Genomic DNA, 21,464 nt, shown 5'->3' with positions numbered 1-21,464 from the left:
CCAAAGGAAAGGAAAGTTCCTATCAATGAACAACCATTTCTCTTGGACCAGAAAACCAGAAGAATTGGTCGCATTGGAAGTGTTGATCTACCTGAAACAAAAAAGATTACAAAGAAAAATGAACGTGAAGAAAAGCTTTCAAAACGTCATTCAACATCAACACTTACCAGAAAAGTATCAGCTAGAACACGTGACCATGCAGATCAGCCAGACTCTCATACAGACGACAACAATGTAGGTGCGTCGCACATGGATTCTTCCAAAAACGATGCTGATGATGAATTTTCTCTTCCATCCTCTAAAACCAAACAAAACACACTAGTATTAGAACACACTGCTTTAGCTGCCCAAAGATTTGGAGTAAGTGATAGAGCAGCGGCCTTGATTGTTTCATCTGCTTTTCTGGATGCCAAAAAAGCAGGTTTGATAACAGAGGATCAGGCTAGCTTTGTCACTGACAAATGCAAGATTAGTTGGGCAAAAAAAGTGTTGGAGTTAAGCTCCAAAACACCGATAGTATTTACTCTGTATATGGGCTGTATTTTGACGGCCGCAAAGACAATATACTTACACAAGTCAGCGAAGGTGAAAAGTACTACCGCGACACTGTCAAAGAGGAACATATTTCTCTTATAGCGGAACCTGGTTGTCATTACTTTGGCCACGTCACCTCTCCTTTCGGGTCAGCTGAGGATGAGACGCAAGCTATATGGCAACATTTACAAGACAATTCAGTTGCTGTGGAACATCTAGAAGTTGTCGGTGCTGATGGCACCAACACGAACACAGGTTGGAAAGGTGGAATCTTTCGGAAACTAGAAGAAAGAATAGGTAGGCCATTACAGTGGGTTATTTGTCTTCTACATTTCAACGAACTTCCATTTCGTGCTCTTTTCGAACACATAGATGGTGTCTCAAAGAGTCCAAATACATTCTCTGGCGACATAGTTAAACTGCTCCCTGATTGTGAGAAGTTGCCTGTTGTCAAATTTGAAAGTTTTCCATCCTGCCAATTACCTTCTGAGGTTATTAATCCGACCCAACTTAGCACAGACCAAGCTTATCTCTATAAAATATCAGAAGCTGTTATTGGGAGGAACCCGAAGAGCAGCCACCTTCACGCGGTGGGTTCTGGGTGGCCAATACAGGTTAGCTGAGAGCTGCAACAATTTCACCTTGCGCTGTGGCGCGCCGCCTTTTCGCTCGTATCTCGGGAACGGTTCGTCCTACGGCCATGATCACATATACCATTTCGGTAGTAAATGACGTGACAAATAACTTTTGTTTTATACATTTTGCCATGAGATGCGTATTTCAGGCGTTAGGTAGACAATTTCACGTTTTTAGGCTAATATCCGAAATTTCAAGGCCGGAGTTGGGGTTGAAGATGCAATCCGATCTCAAAACAAAAAATTGCATTAGAATCAGGAAGTACCAAGGCAACTTTTCCGCACTATTAGAAATCCCGCATCGAAAAAAGTCCGGAATCGATTCACCCTACTCACCACCTGAGCCTAGCCAGCCACCAGCATGGATTCCGAAAAGTGCACAGTCAGCACTTAGCGTCATAAATGCTCAGATAGTTCGTGGCCTCAACCAGAAACCACCTTGCGAGATAACGTTTCTCGTAGCATTGGACTTGTCAATAGCTTTTGACACAGTCAACCACACAACGCTATTGTACAACATTGAGAAAACCACGCTTCCTCCAGAGCTAAAGAGGGGGACCATGAACTACCTGAACGGTCGTCAATCATCCGTACTATTTCGAGGTGAAACATCCAAACTGAGAAGAATTAAACAGGGGGTTCCACAGGGTGTTGTCCTCTCCCCGCTACTGTTTAATTTTTACATATCGAAACTCCCGCAGCCACCAGAGGGGGTTTCCATACCCTCGTACGCAGCTAATTGTACGATATTGACGTCGGGCAATGGAATCGATGGCATGTGTTCGAAGGTAAACAGCTCTTAAACTTTCTCGTTTCCTCACTGCACGAGTTAATACTTTAACCTTTAACCACGACCTTATGTTTTAGTAAACATTAAAGAAAAATCATTAAAACAACTTTATCTTGGAACAATAGAAGCGCACTATCAGTACGACAAACAATAACAACCCAAATAGTTATTTACTAGTAAACAACAAGCATCTCAATAGTATGAGCAGCGATAAGCATAGCCTAATAAGCAACTGGAACAATAGCCTCGAGGTCACCTTATCATTATCGACTGCCGAGTAACAAGTTACCACTTGTAACACTTGTACAGTTTAAGTGTAATATATTCAATATTGAAGTACATGCGTATACGGTGAAATATTATACAAATAAAGGATCAGTCAGAACCAATCTCATTGGCTGACTTAAATTTATATATTTATTTTATTCCTAACGAGTGAATAAATTAATTCACGGAACCTCACACTTTCCCCCACCAAATCCACAGCGACCATTTTTACGAACTGGACGAACGAGAATAGACTTGAGCTTAATATTGAAGTCGATGGCGTGAAAATTCCGACTGTAAATAACCCTAAGATTTTAGGTGTAATTTTCGATAATCTATGCTCCTTCACTCCCCATACGACTGCGATTATTGCCAAGGTACAGAGCCGCAACAAAATCCTCAAGTCGCTAGCCGGCAGCACATGGGGAAAAGATAAAGAAACGTTGTTGGCAAGTACAAGGCAATCGGCCGGCCGGTCCTCAACTGCGCAACACTTATATGGTCGCCTGGATGCAGTGGTACGCAGATGAGGAAACTCCAGACCTGCCAGAATACTGCACTCCGGACCACGACGGGATGCCTTTTGATGTCTCCTATCGAACACCTACACAGTGAGACGCTTATGGTCCCGGTTAAGGAGCATAATGAACTCCTCTCCAAGCAGTTCCTGCTGGGATGTTTTCGTAGAAATCATCTGCTTGGAGCGAAACCGCCTCCGTGAATGGAGTTTTTGCAGTCAAACCACCACCCATCGCAGACGAAGAGCTCGAGTTGCCGCGGGAAACGCGAGTGACCCTACCGTAGCTTCGTTCTGGATATTGTAGCCGGTTAAACTCCTACCTATCCAGAATTGACCCAGACATATCCAATGTATGTCCTGGATGCAACGAGTCTCCGCATGACACTGACCACCTCTTTGCATGCCCTACCAACCGCACTCATCTAACACCCTTTTCCCTTTGGTCCGACCCCGTCGAAACAGCACGTTTCCTGGGCCTCCCGTTAGATGACGTCTATGACAACACGGATAGCCCTTACCATCCTAACGGGGACTGATAAACCGTTAAAACAACAACAACTTTTAAACAATTTGCGACTAAAATATTTTTTTTTACACGATTAATTCTCTTTTTGTACCTTTCTAATTGATATCGTCCATCTAACTTTTCTGTGAGGGTGTTAATAAGAAATATTTATATTTCACGTGTGTCGTGAGGGGATTAGTTGCATGCAAAGCATAAGTTGGGTATTTCGGGGTCTATTCTGGTTTCTACGAAAACATTCGAACAGGAATCGGATAAAGAGGAGGGTGTACTATTCATTTACAGGTAGCATGCGGTGTTCCATGGGAGACATCTCAAAATAATGCGTTAAGATTACCTTCAGTTGGCAAGCTTTCCAGGTTGATAGGGGAAGGGTGGTCAGTGAAAGGTGTTTTAACTTCAACATATTTATACAGTCTGAGCCAATGGGTTTAGATGCTTTAGATTTGTTGCTGACATCAGAGCCTCCCTGCTGGTGAAAAAAGTGGTGCATTGTCTTTTGATCGCCGAGGGGTGCAGTATAAATTTTTTGGTAAAGTAGCTCGCTCTACTTTTCAAAAGCTTGTTCACTCCGGCGAAGAAATTCGGTCGAAGTTCTTGAACTCGATCAGCGGGAATGTAGCGATCACTTCTCCAACGAATATGTACGTGGTAAAGGATAATGCATTGATGGTGCTCTAAGTGACCTTTGTTTTGTTAAAGTTGACGTAGCTAGGTTGTCCACAGAAACTCAGGGGTTTTGGCAGGCAATTAGCAGTATCACTTCTCTTGATTAACCTCGGAGTTTCATTGACCAATGTTATTGTTTGAGGCGCTATTGAAGGAAAATGTCAAAGAACTATGAACACTCCGTTTTTGGATCGGTGGGAGTTATTTTTTTGAAGTGCGGACAAGGCTGCCAATGCAGAACGTAGAAAAAATCTATGAAATAATATATATATATGTAAGGTGGCAACGCTTGTCAATAGAGGACAGCCGGGCAGGAAGAGGTGAGGAAGAGAGAACGCAAAGAACAGACAGCAACACAGTGTGAATTTGGCTTTCAAAGACTAAGGTTCAACGTTTTATAGCTTAATTTCTTTTGGTGTCAACATTTATGTATTTAAACTCATTTGTAATAATAAACTTTGGTCCTATTTGACCTTACATGGCGGATCAACCGAAGAGCAAAAACGGAGCGCGAAATGTTGCATTTAAATAAAAAGCCGAGTAAATTCTCAGCAGCCAAAAAAACGCAGAAGAACGGAGCAGAAAATTCGAAGAACGAAGCGGTTGCTGTCGAAGTAAGCAGCGAAAACAAAGCAGAGCTCAGCAGTGAGAACAGAGCAGCAGTCAACGAAGTTGAGTTATTCGAACAAAAGCAGAGCAACGTAGAGTTTGACGAAGAAGGAGAGAAGAAAAAGGAAGAAGCAAGAAACATGGCCGGTGGTAACGACGTTGGAGAATTATACAAATTATTTGTGGAAACATTGAAGCAGAGTGACACAAACAAAAATAATGTGTCAATCGAGGCGTTCGCGAAAATTATACCGTGTTTTGATGGGGAATCCACTCCAATTAGACAGTGGATTGCTAATTTCGACGAAAATGCTGAGGCTTATGATTTGACACCCAAGCAAAAGTATGTCAACGCACGTAACAAAATGAAAGGCTCAGCAGCATTGTTTTTAGAAACTGTTACAGTATCCAGCTATGAGTCATTGTGTATTGCATTACTGGAGGAGTTCGAGAAAACACCAAGCAGCGCGGAGGTACATAAACAGCTAAGGCAACGACGAAAACTTGCATCAGAGAAATTTCATGAGTACGTTCTTCAGATGCGTAAAATAGGAGCGGTAGGTAATGTAGAAGAGGAATCAGTGATTTCGTACATAGCTGATGGTGTCGAAGTGCGAAATGATCTAAAATATCCCTTATATAGCGCACGAAGTTATAAAGAATTAATCAAAGCATATGAATTGATCGAGCCCTTGGTTAAGCCTAACGAAGCAAGTAAACGTCGACATGCAGCAGGTGGTCGTGAGCAAATTGAAAGAGATAAGAGTGGCATCAACGTAGAGCGTAAGAATCAGCATTGTTTTAATTGTGGTTCAACACAACACAAAAGGGTCGATTGCAAACAAGACACAAAGTGTTTTGAATGTAATGGCACGGATCATATGGCTAAACAGTGTCCCGAGTATAGGCGTAACATCAACATTGTATTTAACAAAGAGCGAATGAAGCAGTTGACAGTTAATAACGAAAACTTGTGCTGTTTGGTAGACACTGATGCAGACGTGTCGTTAATACGTATGGGTGTGTTAGAGCAAAGATTTAGCACATGTAAATTGCAGAAAAGTTTCGCTACACTATATGGTTTAGGCAACGTCACCGGAGATGTGGTGGGTGAATTTGTAGCGCAAGTCATAGTCGACGGGTTATGTACGCAGCACACTTTTTTAGTAATAACAGATAGTAAAATCAATGTAGACGTAATCATTGGGTACGATTTTTTAAAAAAAATTGTTGTAAGAATGGACGGCAATGGGTATTGCTTTCGTCAGATTGAAGATAACACAAGTGCTTGTAATGTTTATTTTGTGAGTAGCAACAATGAAGTAGATGTCAAACCTAAATTCAAGAAGGTTGTCGAACAGTTAATTGAAAACTATAAGCCGAGTTTTATTCAGTTGAACTGTCCAATTAAGTTGAATATTGTTCCAAAAAATAATGATGTCGTCTTTCGTGAGTCTCCTACTCGTTTGTCAATAGCGGAAAGAAAATTTGTAAAGGAACAAGTAGATGAATGGTTGCAGAAAGGCATTATACGTGAGTCGTGCTGAGAGGTCGCTAGCAAGGTGGTATTGGCGAAGAAAAAAGATGGTCACTACAGATTATGCGTAGACTTTCGTAAACTAAATACAATGGTGTTAAAAGATAGGTTTCCAGTACCAATTGTTGAAGAAGTACTTGAAAAAATGCAAGCCGCAAAATATTTTACCGTCATGGTCCTTTCAAATGGATTCTTCCACGTCGAAGTCGAAGAACGTTGTCGAAAATATACAGCGTTTGTAACGAAAGAAGGACTCTATGAATTTAACAGAGCTCCATTTGGTTTTTGCAACTCTCCCGCCGTTTTTGTACGCTACGTTAACTATATTTTCCAAAAATTAATAAACGAAGGTATAATGGAAATGTATGTAGATGACATCGTAATTTGTGGGTGTACAGAAGAACAATGTTTAAGCAATATTCAATGGGTTTTACAACAAGCGCAGCAGTATGGGCTAGAAATTAAGTGGGCAAAGTGCCAATTTCTAAAAAATCGAATTCTTTTTCTTGGACACGAGGTTGAAGACGGGCGTGTCTGGCCTGGGCAAGGTAAAGTTAAAGCAGTCAAAAACTTTCCGATACCAAAAAACGTACGAAACGTACAGGCGTTCCTGGGTTTAACCGGATATTTTCGAAAATTTATACGAGACTACGCTAAACATGCCAGACCATTAACAGAACTGCTTAAAAGAGATTCAGTATTTCAGATTGGAAAGACAGAGGTTTGAGCGATCAATTACCTGAAGTCGGCACTCACGTCAGAACCAGTTTTACAAATATACAAGCAGAATGCTAATACGCAGTTACATGTCGATGCATCGAAACATGGCTTTGGTGCAATACTTTTGCAGCAGCATGACGGAAAGTGGATCCTGTTTTCTATTGGAGTAAAAATACTTCCCCACAAGAGGAAAAATTACACAGCTATTTCCTTGAAGTTAAATCAGCTTATTTAGCATCCAAGAAGTCACTACCTGATAAGCACAGAATTCACCTTGGTGACAGATTGTGCGGCTTTCAAGCAGACAAACGGAAAAAAAGATATGCCACGTGAAGTGGTGCAATGGCTGATGTATCCTCAGGACTTTTCATTTAATATAGAGCATCGCGCCGGAAGCAGGATGAAACACGTGGACAGCTTAAGTCGATTTCCCGTGATGACAGTAACGTCAGAGGTTGAAGCTCAAATCTTAAGGGCCCAGACGAAAGATGAACATTTGGCAGCTGTGGCAGAGATCCTAAAAACAAAGCAGTACGGCGATTATAAAATAAAAAACAAGTTAATCTACAAGCAAGTTGACGGGCAAGATTTGTTGGCGGTTCCGAAGAAGATGGAGGGCGAAATAATAAAGGAGACGCACAGATTTGGGCATATGGGGTATAAAAAAACCATAACACAAGTGCTTGTAATGTTTATTTTGTGAGTAGCAACAATGAAGTAGATGTCAAACCTAAATTCAAGAAGGTTGTCGAACAGTTAATTGAAAACTATAAGCCGAGTTTTATTCAGTTGAACTGTCCACTTATCCCACATCTCGAAATGAAAGTTTAGCAGACTATCAAAAACTGTATATAATGCATAATGCATAACCAGAAGCTGGGTAAAAAAGATGATTTTCTACATTGCATCGACAAAGGTGATATTCCACTATCTACGCTTCATATTGACCATTTGGGTACTTTGGATGCGACATCAAAGAGCTACAAATATATTTTTGCTGTCGTGGATGGTTTTTCCAAATATACTTGGATATATCCTACTAAAACTACAGAAACATACAGAAGTTGTAAGACACCTTGAGTCATGGGTGACAATTTTCGGCAGCTATAATAAGCGATAAGGGTACAGCTTATACTTCCAAAATGTTTAAAGAATTTTGTAGCAAATATATAATCGAGCATGTCGAGATAACAGCGGGCGTAGCAAGGGGTAACGGTCAGATTGAGAGAGTCAACCGAGTTATTCTTTCCGTTTTAGCGAAGATGTCAGCAACAGAACCGGACAAGTGGTATAAGTACACGTCACAAGTACAGCGGGCCATTAATTCTCACATTCACGATTCGACAACATTTACACCATTTGAAATTGTGTTCGGTGTGAAGATGCGCAACGAAACAGATAGCGAGTTGCTAAAGATACTGCAAGAAGAGGTACTAGAAGGTATGCAAGATGAACGCAACAAGATTCGACAAGAGGCCCGAAAGCAAATTTTAAAAGCACAAAACGCATACAAATCAAATTACGATAGTAAGAAAAAAGGCGAACGTGGGTATCAGATAGCTGATTTAGTAGCCAATAAGGTCACTCAGTTTATAACAGGCAAAAAAACTAGCCAGTAAGTATATTGGTCCATACGAGGTGGTTAAGATCAAAGGGCATGACAGATATTGTGTTAGAAAGGTTGCTGATTTTCAAGGACCACACCAAACGTCAACTAGTGCAGATCATATGAAACTGTGGCATTACGTCGAAAATGGTGAAAATGACTTTCATGAGGAGTCATCTGAGACAGATGACGATCAGGATGACCGAATGCAACGCTTGTCAATAGAGGACAGCCGGGCAGGAAGAGGTGAGGAAGAGAGAACGCAAAAAACCGACACAACACAGTGTGAATTTAGCTTTCAAAGACTGAGGTTCAACGTTTTATAACTTAATTTCTTTTTGTATCAACATTTATGTATTTAAACTCATTTGTAATAACTTTGGTCCTATTTGACCCTACATATATATATATTTTTTTTACTGAAACGTAGCAAGGATATGGTTTTACATTTCATTCAAACTAACAAGCAATATTTTTCATAATTTCTAAGGTACAACAATAAAAGCTCTATTAAAAAGCTTTATTCAAAAACTAAACTTTGTTTTATAAACTAAATATTATAATATTTGTTATCTGCAACGCAAGGGTGAGTCTCTCTTAGAGTATGTATTGGGCAATAACTTAGCAATAGAAAATGTGGGGTGCGAACCATCTTCATAACGATAAGCAGGAGGGAAGTGCTTGACATCACCTTCAACAACGAGCCTGGTAACGCAAGGGTCCCTCGATGGAGGGTCTCAACGGAGCCCTCCCTGTCAGACCACAGAAAAGTAAGGTTCGCGCTGAAGGTAGAGGTCAGACAACTCCCCCCTAGACGCAACCTTCGGAGGGCAAATTGAACTGCCTTCTGGGAGAGGCTAAGTGAGGAATTGAGTAGGGAGGGGCAGACTGACAATAGCGTTACAGGCCCGGGAATGGAGAGCAGGTTATCTCCGTTGAACGGGTCTATCATTAACGCGTACAATGGCAGTTGCCCCCTAAAAGTGTCCACAGACAGACGCAACTGTCCCTGGTGGTCAAGGAAGCTTGCAGACCTCAGGAAAAAAGTACAAAGTCTATTTAATAGAGCAAAACGTACATGGGGTCTGGGAAGAATATAGGAGCAACCTCACCCTATATAATGCAACCTCGCCTGTTTAGGAGATTTGGTCTGCTAAACAGGCTAGCTTTAGGAGATTCTGTGAAAATGTCACGTCCACACCAGAAGTGTCTCGGCTGCACAAAACGCTGACTAGCAATCAAAAGAAGCGACGGGACATTTACCAGCGCAGAAGACAGAGCTTCTGCGTGCTCATTTCTAGGAGACTATTCCGGAAGACCAGTGTCCTCCCGCTCTGATTGGATAATCGCTAAACAATTATTCACCACGGATTCGATCAAGTGGGCATTGGCCTCGTTTGAGAAATTCAAGTCTCCGGGAGTGGATGGCATCTTCCCAGCGCTTTTACAACAGGGAGAGCAGATTCTGCTGCCATACCTGGTTCGGCTGCTGAGGGAGAGCCTAGCAATGGCGTACATCCCTGATTTATGGAGGACGGCTAAGGTGATCTTCATATCCAAAGTAGGAAGGAAGGACTATTCTCTGGCGAAATCTTTCGGACCAATCAGCCTAACTTCTTTCCCACTAAAAACTATGGAAAATATCATAGGCCATGAAATAAGGTCGAAAGCGCTGAAGATTGCATTCCTGCATGCTGCTCAGCATGCATACAGAGCGGGAAGATCCACCAATACGGCTCTATACTAGTTAACCTTTGAGATAGAGAGTTCACTGGTGAGAGGGGAAGTAATGCTATGCGCCTTCTTGGACATCGAAGGTGCCTTTGACAACACATCTCACAGGAGTGTAGCCAGGGCACTGGAGAAAAGGAGTGTGGCAGCACCGGTACGTAGATGGATAGAGACCGTACTGCGCACCAGAATTGCTGAGACTACAGTAGGAGGTACAAGGATTCGTCTTGGCGCAACAAGAGGCTGCTATCACCTCTGCTATGGAGCCTTGTCGTGGACGACCTGTTAGCAATGCTAACGGACCATGGGATCCGCTGCGGACGCCATTGCAATTATAGCCAAAGGTGAATTTGAGGACACACTCTGCGACCTGGTACAACGAGGTCTAAACCTGGCAAAGGGGTGGTGTAGTGGTGTTGAATTGAATATCAACCCCTCAAAGACGACCGTAGTCCCGTTTACGAGACGCAGGTCACTACCCGGTCTCAGGAATCTCACACTTGGTGGTAGAGAGATAGAGATAACTAGCAAGGTCAAATATCTTGGTCTCGCGCTGGATTAAACTTTGCGGTGGAAGCAGCATGTGAACCTGACCTTGGTCAAAGCAACAAAAGCATTGATGGTGTGCAATCGGCTGGCGGGAAAATCCTGGGGCTGTAAGCCAAGGATCGTAAGGTGGTTGTACACCATGATTGTGCGACCGATAATCACGTATGGGGCGGTGTCCTGGGTCTCAATAGCCTCGCAGACTTCAGTAGGAACCCAATTATCGAATCTGCAACGGCTAGCCTGTGTCTCCATGACGGGCGCAATACACACTTGCCCAACGGCAGCACTGGAGGTCCTGCTGGAACTCACACCGCTTCATTTGGTGATCGGTCAAGTAGCCAAGCACTCACTTCTGCAAACAACAGCAGAGGGTTGTGGCAAAGGCAAGTTAATCTCGTCCCAGAGAATGGAAGAGATAAGTGGCAATATTCCATTAGCCCTCCTCCCGAAGGACAGCATTACCAAAACAATTAACTTCACGAAGAAGTTTAAGGTTACCCTCGGCAGTAAGAATGAGTGGATAGCACGCTGAAGTGGTATACCGAAGGCTCGAAAACGTCGGAGGGAATTGGTGCATTGATCGCGGGTCCACGCACCAAGCTCTCCATACCGATGGGAAGTTTTCCTTGCATTTTCGAGATAGAAGTCTTTGCCATAAGTCGGTGTATAGAGATAAACCTCCATCGCAGCTATTGCAATGAGCGAATAACCATACTTAGCGATAGTCAAGCGGCACTAAAAGCGATCTCCACTTATGAGGTCAAATCACTACTAGTGCAGGAGTGTAGAGAACGGCTGAACAGCCTAGCTTAACGGAACCAGGTGCACCTAATCTGGGTGCCTGGTCACAGAGGTGTAGCCGGTGAGCTGGCCCCCTCCGCAGGCTCCACCAATATGGTAGGGCCCGAACTCTCCACTGGGGTGGGTCCCCATACCTTAAAGGAGCTGCTCCGCAAGGAAGAAGGAGTGGGCAGGGAAAGGCATTGGCAATGAGTGCATGGTATGCGATATGCCAAGTTGCTAATTAGGGGGGTACATCCAGATCAGGTTTAAATCTATAATTAACCTCCCTAGGGATAAACTGAGGCTACTGGTCGCATTTTACACCGGCCACTGCAAGCTGAATAGACATTTATTTAACATGAGCCTATCCTCTTGCGCTAACTGCCGGTTTTGCGACAGGGAGCCTGAAACCCCGGAACATCTGCTAATCGACTGCATAGCAGTCTTTAGACGCAGGTTTAAGGTCCTTGGATTCATGTTTCCGGATAGGGATCACATTGCCTCACTAGCACCCGGCAGGATATTGGACTTTATCAATATGATGGGGCTAAGTGAGTCCTTGGGAGTTAGGGGAGGGCACAATAGACCTAAGGTCGCGGTGCATTCCTCAATTATTCATCTATCTAATATTTGTTATTTGCTTAAAAGGTTATGAAACGTTTTTCTTTTCAGTCTTCACCTGCTATTTCTAGCCTGTCTCAGTTGTCGGGCTTCAGTGATTACGTGATTTTGTAACCTTGTAGCATGTTTCGATGCCGTTTCGTAAATGTCTTCCCGAAACATTTTTATGCGGAGATCACGACGTAGATCTGAATTTCGTATGTACCGCGGGGCATTTACAATTTTTCGCAGAACTTTGTTTTGGAATCTTTGCACCGCTTCGATGTATAACGGTGTAGCGCATCCCCACAGTTGAATTCCGTATGTCCAAATTGGCTGTAACCTTTGGTTGTAGACTAGGACTTTAGTTGAGGTTGTTAATGGTGATTTCTTGCCGATTAACCAGCTTATTTGGTTCTATTTTAGTTTTAGTTCTGCAACTTTTCCTTGTATATGCTCCCTCCACCTTAAGTTTGCATCCAACGTCAAACCAAGATATTTCGCTGAGGTGGAGTACGGGATACGTAGCACTTTTGTTAGTGAAATTTTTATGTATACACTTCAACTCGTTTAGAGTAATGTTCCATTTTTGTTTCCATTCTACAATTTGGTTGATTGAAGACTGCATTCTGTTCGACGACTCTACTACATTTTTTCCAGTAGTAACGATGCAGGTATCATCTGCAAATGTGGCAATTGTGCAGTTTGGCGGCGTTGGCATATCGCTAGTAAATAGAATGTATAAGAGTGGTCCCAGGATACTTCCTTGGGGCACACCCGTTCCTATTGACTGTAACGTAGTATACCATTGTCCCTGTTTGATTCGGAAGTAGCGGTTGCTCAGAAAGAAGGCAAGTAGTTCAGTTCGATGCCGTGGAAAGAGAAGTCTTAATTTATGAAGTAAGCCATGGTGCCATACTCTATCGAACGCCTGAGATACGTCAAAAAAAAAAACAGCTGTGCAATTTTCTTTTTTTTTCGATGAACTTGATCAATTGTGGAATGTTGCGATCTAAATCCAAGTTGATGAATTGGTATAAGGCCCTTCTCTTCAATTATGTTCTGAAGTCTGTTTAATACGCTTTTATCAGCTTCACTTGTATGTATGTATGTATGTATGTATGTTTGTAACTTTTTTAAGTGGTACTGAATCGTAGAATATTTGAGCGACACTGTAGGAAGGCGACAGTAAGTTTAAGCAGCTCACCAAAAATATGCAACATCTATATAAAACTAGTTTTGGCGACATTTGAGTAGCATATGTATATACTGAAATATACATATGTATATCCTTAAAGAAAGTATACTTTATATAGACATACTTATGTATAATTATAACCGCGCACCAGAAGAAATAATATCAAATTATGCAAAACATGTGACTTTTAGGTAATAAAAAATTAATACATATTATAAAAAAAATTTTGTAGGAAAAAAAAAAATTCAGATACTAGTTTTCAAAATGCCTACGAGAAGCAACTGCAGTAGGAAACTCCTTTTTTTAACTTTGGCTGTCACGTCGATGTGAGCTTTTTAAAAATTGTCACCGAATCTAATGGCGGAGAATACGATTTAAGTTATATTCGTTTATATTTCACAATATTGGTAAATCTCATAGAAGAAAAAATAGATTCTTTCAATATAAAATAAGAATTCATAAAAATTTTAAATACACAAAGAAATATTCTACCTACCCCTTATTTGAATCCCTCTACCTGAAAAAATGGAAAATGAGACAACCCACCTACCTAGCTTACCTACTTTCCGGGTCGACCACTTGAATTATAAGTGCTAGTCAAGAACAATAGAAATGGATTAACCCAAGTTTGTACCATTACTTTTTTGGTTCCCGCGGGACATCATAAATATCAGGAATATATTAGGTATACAATCAAACGAAAAAAAAACAGTCGAAGTGTAAATATATTTACATAGATTTTCAAAAAGTCTGTGTGTCGTATAGTATATTTGATTAAAATCTTTTCATTATAAACTAATAAATTAATTGTATTTAACGAATTGTTTATACAAAAACCAACAAATCTCAGTGAAAGAATGGAAAGATCGTCAGAACACTTAAGCGAATTAGAGAAAATAAAGGAGAAAAGAAGGCTCTATATGAGAAGTTATAGAGCCAAGCAGTCGAAGGAAGGCAGAGAGCCTCAGAACCAGAAGAAGTCAGAAAGGATCGTTTGCAGAAAATGCGTCAGCATGCCGCGCAAAGCCGAGCTCCAGACCAAAGCAAGTCAGAAAGGATCGTTTGCAGCAAATGCGTCAGCATGCAGCGGAAAGCCGAGCCTCAGAACCAAAGCAAGGCAGAGAGGTTCGTTTGCAGCAAATGCGTCAGCATGCACCGGAAAGCCGAGCCTTAGAATCAGAACAAGCCAGAGAGGCTCGTTTGATGCAAATGCAGAAACAAAACGAAAAGGTCCGAAGGTTACGTAAAGCCAGTATAACGAGCTTTAGGCAGGCAATTAACTCGTTTTGCGATGCGATATGTGAAGTTTGTACTAAACGATGCTAAACATCAAATTTTTAAGTGGATTGTAGATGCTAGAGCAAACACATATTTGCCTAATGAATTAAAGCTAAAAATAATTTTGGTTGTTTGCAATCGTTGCAAAACCCATTTGAATTCAATGAAAAATATTCCACCATCTAAATCTTATTGGAACAATCCAGATCCAGGCTTTATTCCAGACGTGATTTCGGAATTATCTCAAGCCGAGCAAAGGCTGATTTCACGTATTATTCCATTTGCCAAAATTATAAAATTAAGCGGTGTATTTGGGCAATATAGTTTTCGAGGTCAAGCAGTATTGTTTGCTCAGGATGTTTTCGAAGTTACTTAAAAACTTCCGAACATGTTACCAAGAACCACTAATAATGCTAGAATAGTTGTCATTACTGAATTTTTGGAAAATATTAATGTAACGCGACAGTTTTCAGTATCTAGGCAAAAGGTATATGATGCACTACATTGGTTGGTCGCTAACAATCCCCTTTATAAAGACGTCACTATCAATCAAAACGTCATAATGAATGAAGAGGATATTATTAGAGTAGAAAAAGCTCCACTAGAGGTTATGAATGAAATCAATGATGAACTTAACAATAACACTAGTGCTTACACAAGAATATATGATTTTTCGAGAATTGCGCGTGCTTCATGGCACCAAGGAAACGAGCTCATATTCGCATCAGGATTTGCACAATGCTGTGCGATGGAATTGTCTAACATCCTAAGAGCCAGTATTCTTGCACCACAGCAGTGGTTTACAAACGCCCTCAACTTGAATATGATAACGGGTGACCAAATCTACAGCAATATAAGATTTCAAACGGAGCGAAATTTAATGGCCTATCGTATTGAAGACGATGGATACCTACTGGTGCGAAATTTCCACGCAATAAAAGATGTTTTAGTCGCATTCGGCAAACGGTTTCAGATCACTTTTGCCGATGAACCAAGCATATATGGAAGCTTGAGCGACAAGAATAATGAAACAAACTTCGGACGCACCCTTGGTCAAGGGGTGGAAGAACTTTTCATGGAACATAGCGCCGGCATAATAATAACAGATGGACAATCATTCGGAGTGATGTACTATGATAACAAATATTACTTCATTAACTCACATTCTTGTGGTCAAATGGGATCTAGAGCAAAGGGTAACAATGGAAAAGCCTGCATTATCGAATACGACAATTTAGACGAGTTTGTGAGGATTTGTAAACGTACAACAGACTGAAAAAATGTGCAGTATACTCTTGATTATTTTTAATGATTACTTCTCAACATGAACTACCTAATCATTTAATTCCACTGCAGACATCTTTGATGGCGCCGATTGATGTAATGCATCCCAATGTGGAAGATGAACTACAGGTTTCACAAAACCTTAACGAAATTACCCGCAAAACGAAAGACAACATCGTTAATATCGGACATGAACTGAAAGCAGAAGAATTTGCCTGGTACTTCTCAAAGAACAAAGGCCTGTAAATATTACAGCGTTAGACTACTTTCAGTTTAGAATTTTGGGAAGTGACACAAGATCTCAACGTAACGACTATCTATTTTATGCCTTATCCTTCTCTGAATATTATAGAATCAAAAGCACTACATCTGCATGCGGCTAAAAAATTGTTAATCAAGAAGAAGCAATAGAAGATGTTCATATTTATGTAAAAAATTTAAGAGGTTCGGGAGCTTATTGGAGATCAGCTCTGATTGAACTATTAGCTGAAATCAGATGTTTAGGACCTCCAACATACTTTGTAACATTTAGCTCAAATGAGCTCAACTGGCTAGACCAACGAAAGGCTTTGCTAATAGCCGATGGTAGGGCTGATGTTGATCCCAGTACTCTCGATATTTATGAGACCCAAAGACTTATCGAGAAGTATCCAGTAATTTTGAGTCGACATTCCATGTTAAGAGTAAATGCTCTAATGAAATTTATAAAAAATAATGATTATGAGTTTGGCGGAAAAGTGAAGAATCATTGGTGGCGCATTGAATTCCAGAATCGGGGCAGTCCTCACCTTCATATGGTGATTTGGATGGAAAATCATCCCGAGTTTGACTCAGAAGAAGGGAAACTTCTTCTGGATCGTAATTGTTGCTGTAGAAACCCTCCAGAAGAAGAAGACCCAGAGCTTCATGAATTAGTTAAAAAATGTCAAATTCATCGGCATACACAAACTTGTTCAAAAAATAATATTTCTATAAGATGCCGATTCGACTTCGCACGCCAAGAATGTGACGAGACACGAATTGTGTCACATTCTTCAGATGATTTTCATCGTAACGGAGGGAGAATTTGTTTACTTAAGCGTCGAAAGGAAGATGTTTGGGTAAATAATTACCACCCAGAGCTGCTAAGACTGTTGGCAGGCAACATGGATATTCACCCATGTGGATCAAACGAAGCGATAGCGTACTATATAGTACCTATCGAAAGCAGAACCTGCAGGTATAGATTCTGGAATTGCGCAGGCAATACAGCAAATTCAACGCGAAGAAACTGATATTTCACGCAAACTGTTCAGCATATGTATGAAGATTCTTCATGAACGACAAGTATCAGCTGCAGAATGTGCATATAGACTTTGTCATATCCCATTACGAGACAGTTCTCGAAGCTGCATTTTTCTGAACACAAGAAAGGCAGAACAGCGTGACAGAGTATTGCAATTCGACAGAAACGGGCGCGCAACTGGTTATTGTAGTAATATCTTTGAAATATATCAAAAACGTCCGTTACAATCTCCCGATTACGATTTTGCAAACATGAGCCTTACAGAGTTTGCAATGTTGTTTGAACCATTCTATCCGAAAAAAGTAAGCGAAACTGAGGAAAGTGTTGATCATGACGCGTATGAAGAATTTCGTAACACACGTCGTCCACTCATTACGCTATTAGATAAGAGCAAAATGGTTGTGAGAAAGGTTCCCGCAGTTGTTAGGGTGCCATATTTTATAGCAATATCACATCCCGACAACTTTTTCTATAGCTTACTTCTTCAATATATGCCTTATCGTTTGGAAACTGAATTACTTGAAGGTTTCGATAATGCAAAAGAGGCGTTTTTACATCGAGAGAATCGTTTGAAGGAAATGAGCAGGTATATGCGCCAATTTCGAGAGCGTGACCAACAGCTTGAAAATGCATTCAATCAGATACATGCATTTGAAATTTTAGAACAGCCAGAGATTATAAATCCTGAAGTTATAGAAGAGGAATTACCGGACACAGAAATGAGCAATGATCAATTTCAAAGAGCACAGCACGCTATGAATATTGATCAAAAACAATTTTTTACTGTCATTACAGAGAGTATTAAGAATCAACTTAATGGTGATATTAAACGAGAGAAAACTTTCGTCACAGGTGGATCAGGCACCGGAAAAACTGTAATGTATTGAAAAACCAAGTTAACCGATGTTATGGAAAATTGGTCGTGAAATTTGTCCTCTTACTGGAGTTGCAGCACGGTTGGTCGGAGGTTCTACACTACACAGCCTGTTGAAACTACCAGTACAAAAAGATGGCGTCATCAATAACATGCCACTTCTTACAGGAAATTATTTAAGAGGGATGCGCCAGTTATGGCAAAACGTTGAGTTTCTGTTCATAGACGAAATTTCTATGGTGCCTTATGAAACGCTTTGCATGATCGACTCTCGTTTGCGCCAACTAAAGAGACAGGACGCTTGTTTTGGAGGTATAAATGTCTTACTCTTTGGTGATTTAATGCAGTTACCACCTGTCCGAGGACATCAAGTATTTCAACAGCCAGAACATATGAAACCCGCTACACATTTGTGGCGACAATTCCGCCTGGTTGAACTCCAACAAAACATGCGTCAACAAGAAGATACGACATTTATAGATTTGCTTAATGCTTTAAGAGTTGGAAAGTTGACGTCGAAGCATCTTGAAGTTCTTCTTGAAAAAGTGTCAACAGATACCACTGAAGAATTCTCGATTGAGAAAGCTTTAAGGATTTACCCTACTAACGACTAAGTTGTTATACATAATAAAAAAGTTCTGAAGAGCTTTCAAGATAAAGGGACTGTTATTTATACGATTAAAGCACAAGACTAACACATTGACGCTACACGAAATTTAGGTAATAAGGACTTAAATACTGTAATACCGAATGATATCAATAAAACAGGAGGTGGAGCAAAAGTGATGTTAAGGTCGATATTATTATAGTGAATGGTAATATGGGGTTTGTTACAGAAATTATCTGGCCAAATTTTCGCAGGGACCAAGTATATGCAGAAGACATCCCGTCAGTACGTATTAATTTCGGTTCAGATGGTGAACACGTAATTAAGAAAATATCGATACAATTTACAGCAAAATACAGCTATGGAATCGCTGAGAGACGAATGTTGCCAATAATACTGAGTTGGGCGTCGACCGTTCATAAGATGCAAGGTTGCACAGTAGATCACGCAGTAATTTATCTGGGCTCTCGACTGTTTGCTGCTGGACAAGCTTATGTAGCACTTAGTCGTTGTAGATCTTTGGACGGAATTCGAATTGAAGAACTAGACTCTTCAAAGTTGACAGGTAACAATAAAGCTTTAGAAGAAATGATTCGATTAAGAAATAATAATTCGTAAAGTCGTCAATAGAATTTGGTCGCAAATAATATTGTATAACAATTAGTCAATGAAAGGTTACGAGTAGATATTAAATGCTGTCTAATTATCGATTTACTTAACCAATACTACATGTCATAGTTCATATTTTAACAAATTTGAGGTTTCTCACATCAAACTAAAAAATTAAAAATAAATATAGTTTAAAAAAAACAAAAAAACACGCTTTTAAAGCATATCAAACTAAAAAGTGAAAAATAATTCTTTGTATAAACTAACAATAATAATGAAGGAAAAATTCTTGCATTATTGTGAGAAAAGCGTGAGGTTCTTTGTGACATATTTTTCATATATCGAGCATTCCACGCTATTTTCACAATAATGCAGGAATTTTTCCTTCATTATTATTGTTAGTTTATACAAAGAATTATTTTTCACTTTTTAGTTTGATATGCTTTAAAAGCGTGTTTTTTAGTTTTTTTTAACTATATTTATTACATTACAGCTTCAAGTATTTTGGACAAAATAGGCAACAGTGATATTGGCCGATATGACGAGGCCTCCTGGGCGCTTTTGCCAAGTTTTTCTACCATAATGATTTCAGATACCTTCCATGACAATGGGACGTATCTGAGATCTAAGCAAGCGTTTATTATTGATGTAAGTTTTTCTAATGTTTTTCGCGTTAGATTTTTTATTACATCAGCAGTCACCAAGTCGAAGCCGGGAGCTTTTTTTGGCTTAAATCTAGTTTTAATGATACTTTCCACTTCTTTTATTGATACTGGTTGGATTTCTCCTACGCATTGCGATCCTTCCAGTTGCGGTAAAGTTCCATGAAACACAAAAGGACTAAACTTTTTAGTTAGTTTCTCTGGAAAAACTTCCCCTTTTTCTTGGTCACTTTTGGCCCAGGATCCGTTTGGCTTTCTGAGGGGTGTATTCGACAATATTGGTTTTCTTGCATTTTTTACAGCTTTCCAAAGGGAATAATCGGAATGTTTGTTTGGCGATAATTTCTCAATATAATTAGAAATATTTTGGTTTGTAAATAACTTTAGTTTGGTACTGAGAACTTTAGTTAAATTGTTAAATTCTGTTTTGTATTGAGGAAACGCGTGATTTCTCATTATACCCTGAACAGGGTATATTAAATTTGTCACGAAGTTTGTAACACCCAGAAGGAATCGTCGGAGACACTATAAAGTATATATAAATGATCAGTATGTTGAGCTGAGTCGATTTAGCCATGTCCGTCTGTCTGTCCGTCTGTCTGTCTGTCTGTTTGTCTGTCCGTCTGTCTGAATATATACGAACTAGTCCCTCAGTTTTTAAGATTTCCTTTTGAAATTTTGCAAACGTCATTTTCTCTTCAAGAAGCTGCTCATTTGTCGGAACGGCCGATATCGGACCACTATAACATATAGCTGCCATACAAACTGAACGATCGGAATCAAATGCTTGTATGGAAAACTTTCACATTTGACAAGATATATTCACGAAATTTGGAATATATTATTTATTTCTAAGGCAACAATGTAATCTCCGAAGAAATTGTTCAGATCGGTTAACTATAGCATATAGCCGCCATACAAACTGAACGATCGGAATCCAGTTCTTGTATGGACAACTTTCACATTTGACAAGATTTATTAACGAAATTTGGTGTATGTTATTTTCTAAGGCAACAATGTAATCTCCGAAGAAATTGATCAGATCGGTTAACTATAGCCTATAGCTGCTATACAAACTGAACGATCGGAAACAAGTTCTTGTATGGAAAACTTTCACATTTGACAAGATACATTGACGAAATTTAGTATATATTATTTTCTAAAGCAACAATGTAATCTTCGAAGAAATTGATCAGATCGGTTAACTATAGCATATAGCTTCCAGTGGTCCGAATTTAAGCCCAATCCATTTTCCGTAGTAATGAAGGTATTGGATATTTGTCGAGTAATGAAAAAGTCGATCAAGTCAGATAATTTTCTTGTGTCGGAAGGCCAGTAAGTCGGCTTTCCAGTAGATATGAAGTCGCATCCAGTGGCCATAGCAGCCTTAAATAGCTCTCTCCCCTTCGGTGTCGTAACTCTTGAACCCCACTAGGAGTGTTTTGCGTTAAAATCACCACCCATGATGAATTTCCTGTGGTGTTTTAGTATAAGTTCTGTGTTCAAGTCCATTTTAATATTGTGTCTAGGTGGGCTATATATTGCGGTAATGCTTTTTGAATCTAACAAGATAAGACAGATATCAATTTTTTCA

General features: G+C 40.2%; 1 protein-coding gene and 1 long non-coding RNA gene across 2 annotated transcripts in view; both read left to right on the top strand.

Moving 5' to 3' along the window:
• LOC126764158 (ATP-dependent Clp protease proteolytic subunit) overlaps window positions 1-21,464 on the top strand; it is a 136,202-nt gene that overhangs the window by 18,747 nt on the left and 95,991 nt on the right. The window lies entirely within an intron of this gene.
• Window positions 14,014-20,192, top strand: LOC126764332 (uncharacterized). The gene is made up of 3 exons (XR_007667945.1): window positions 14,014-18,884; window positions 18,949-19,164; window positions 19,702-20,192. It is a non-coding gene; the product is annotated as an uncharacterized LOC126764332 (long non-coding RNA).

Source organism: Bactrocera neohumeralis, unplaced genomic scaffold, assembly GCF_024586455.1.
Source record: "Bactrocera neohumeralis isolate Rockhampton unplaced genomic scaffold, APGP_CSIRO_Bneo_wtdbg2-racon-allhic-juicebox.fasta_v2 cluster09, whole genome shotgun sequence".
In the NCBI taxonomy this organism is placed as follows: Eukaryota; Metazoa; Arthropoda; class Insecta; order Diptera; family Tephritidae; genus Bactrocera; species Bactrocera neohumeralis.
The sequence above is the reverse complement of the archived record's forward strand: the minus strand, read 5'-3'. Positions and strand labels throughout refer to the sequence as shown.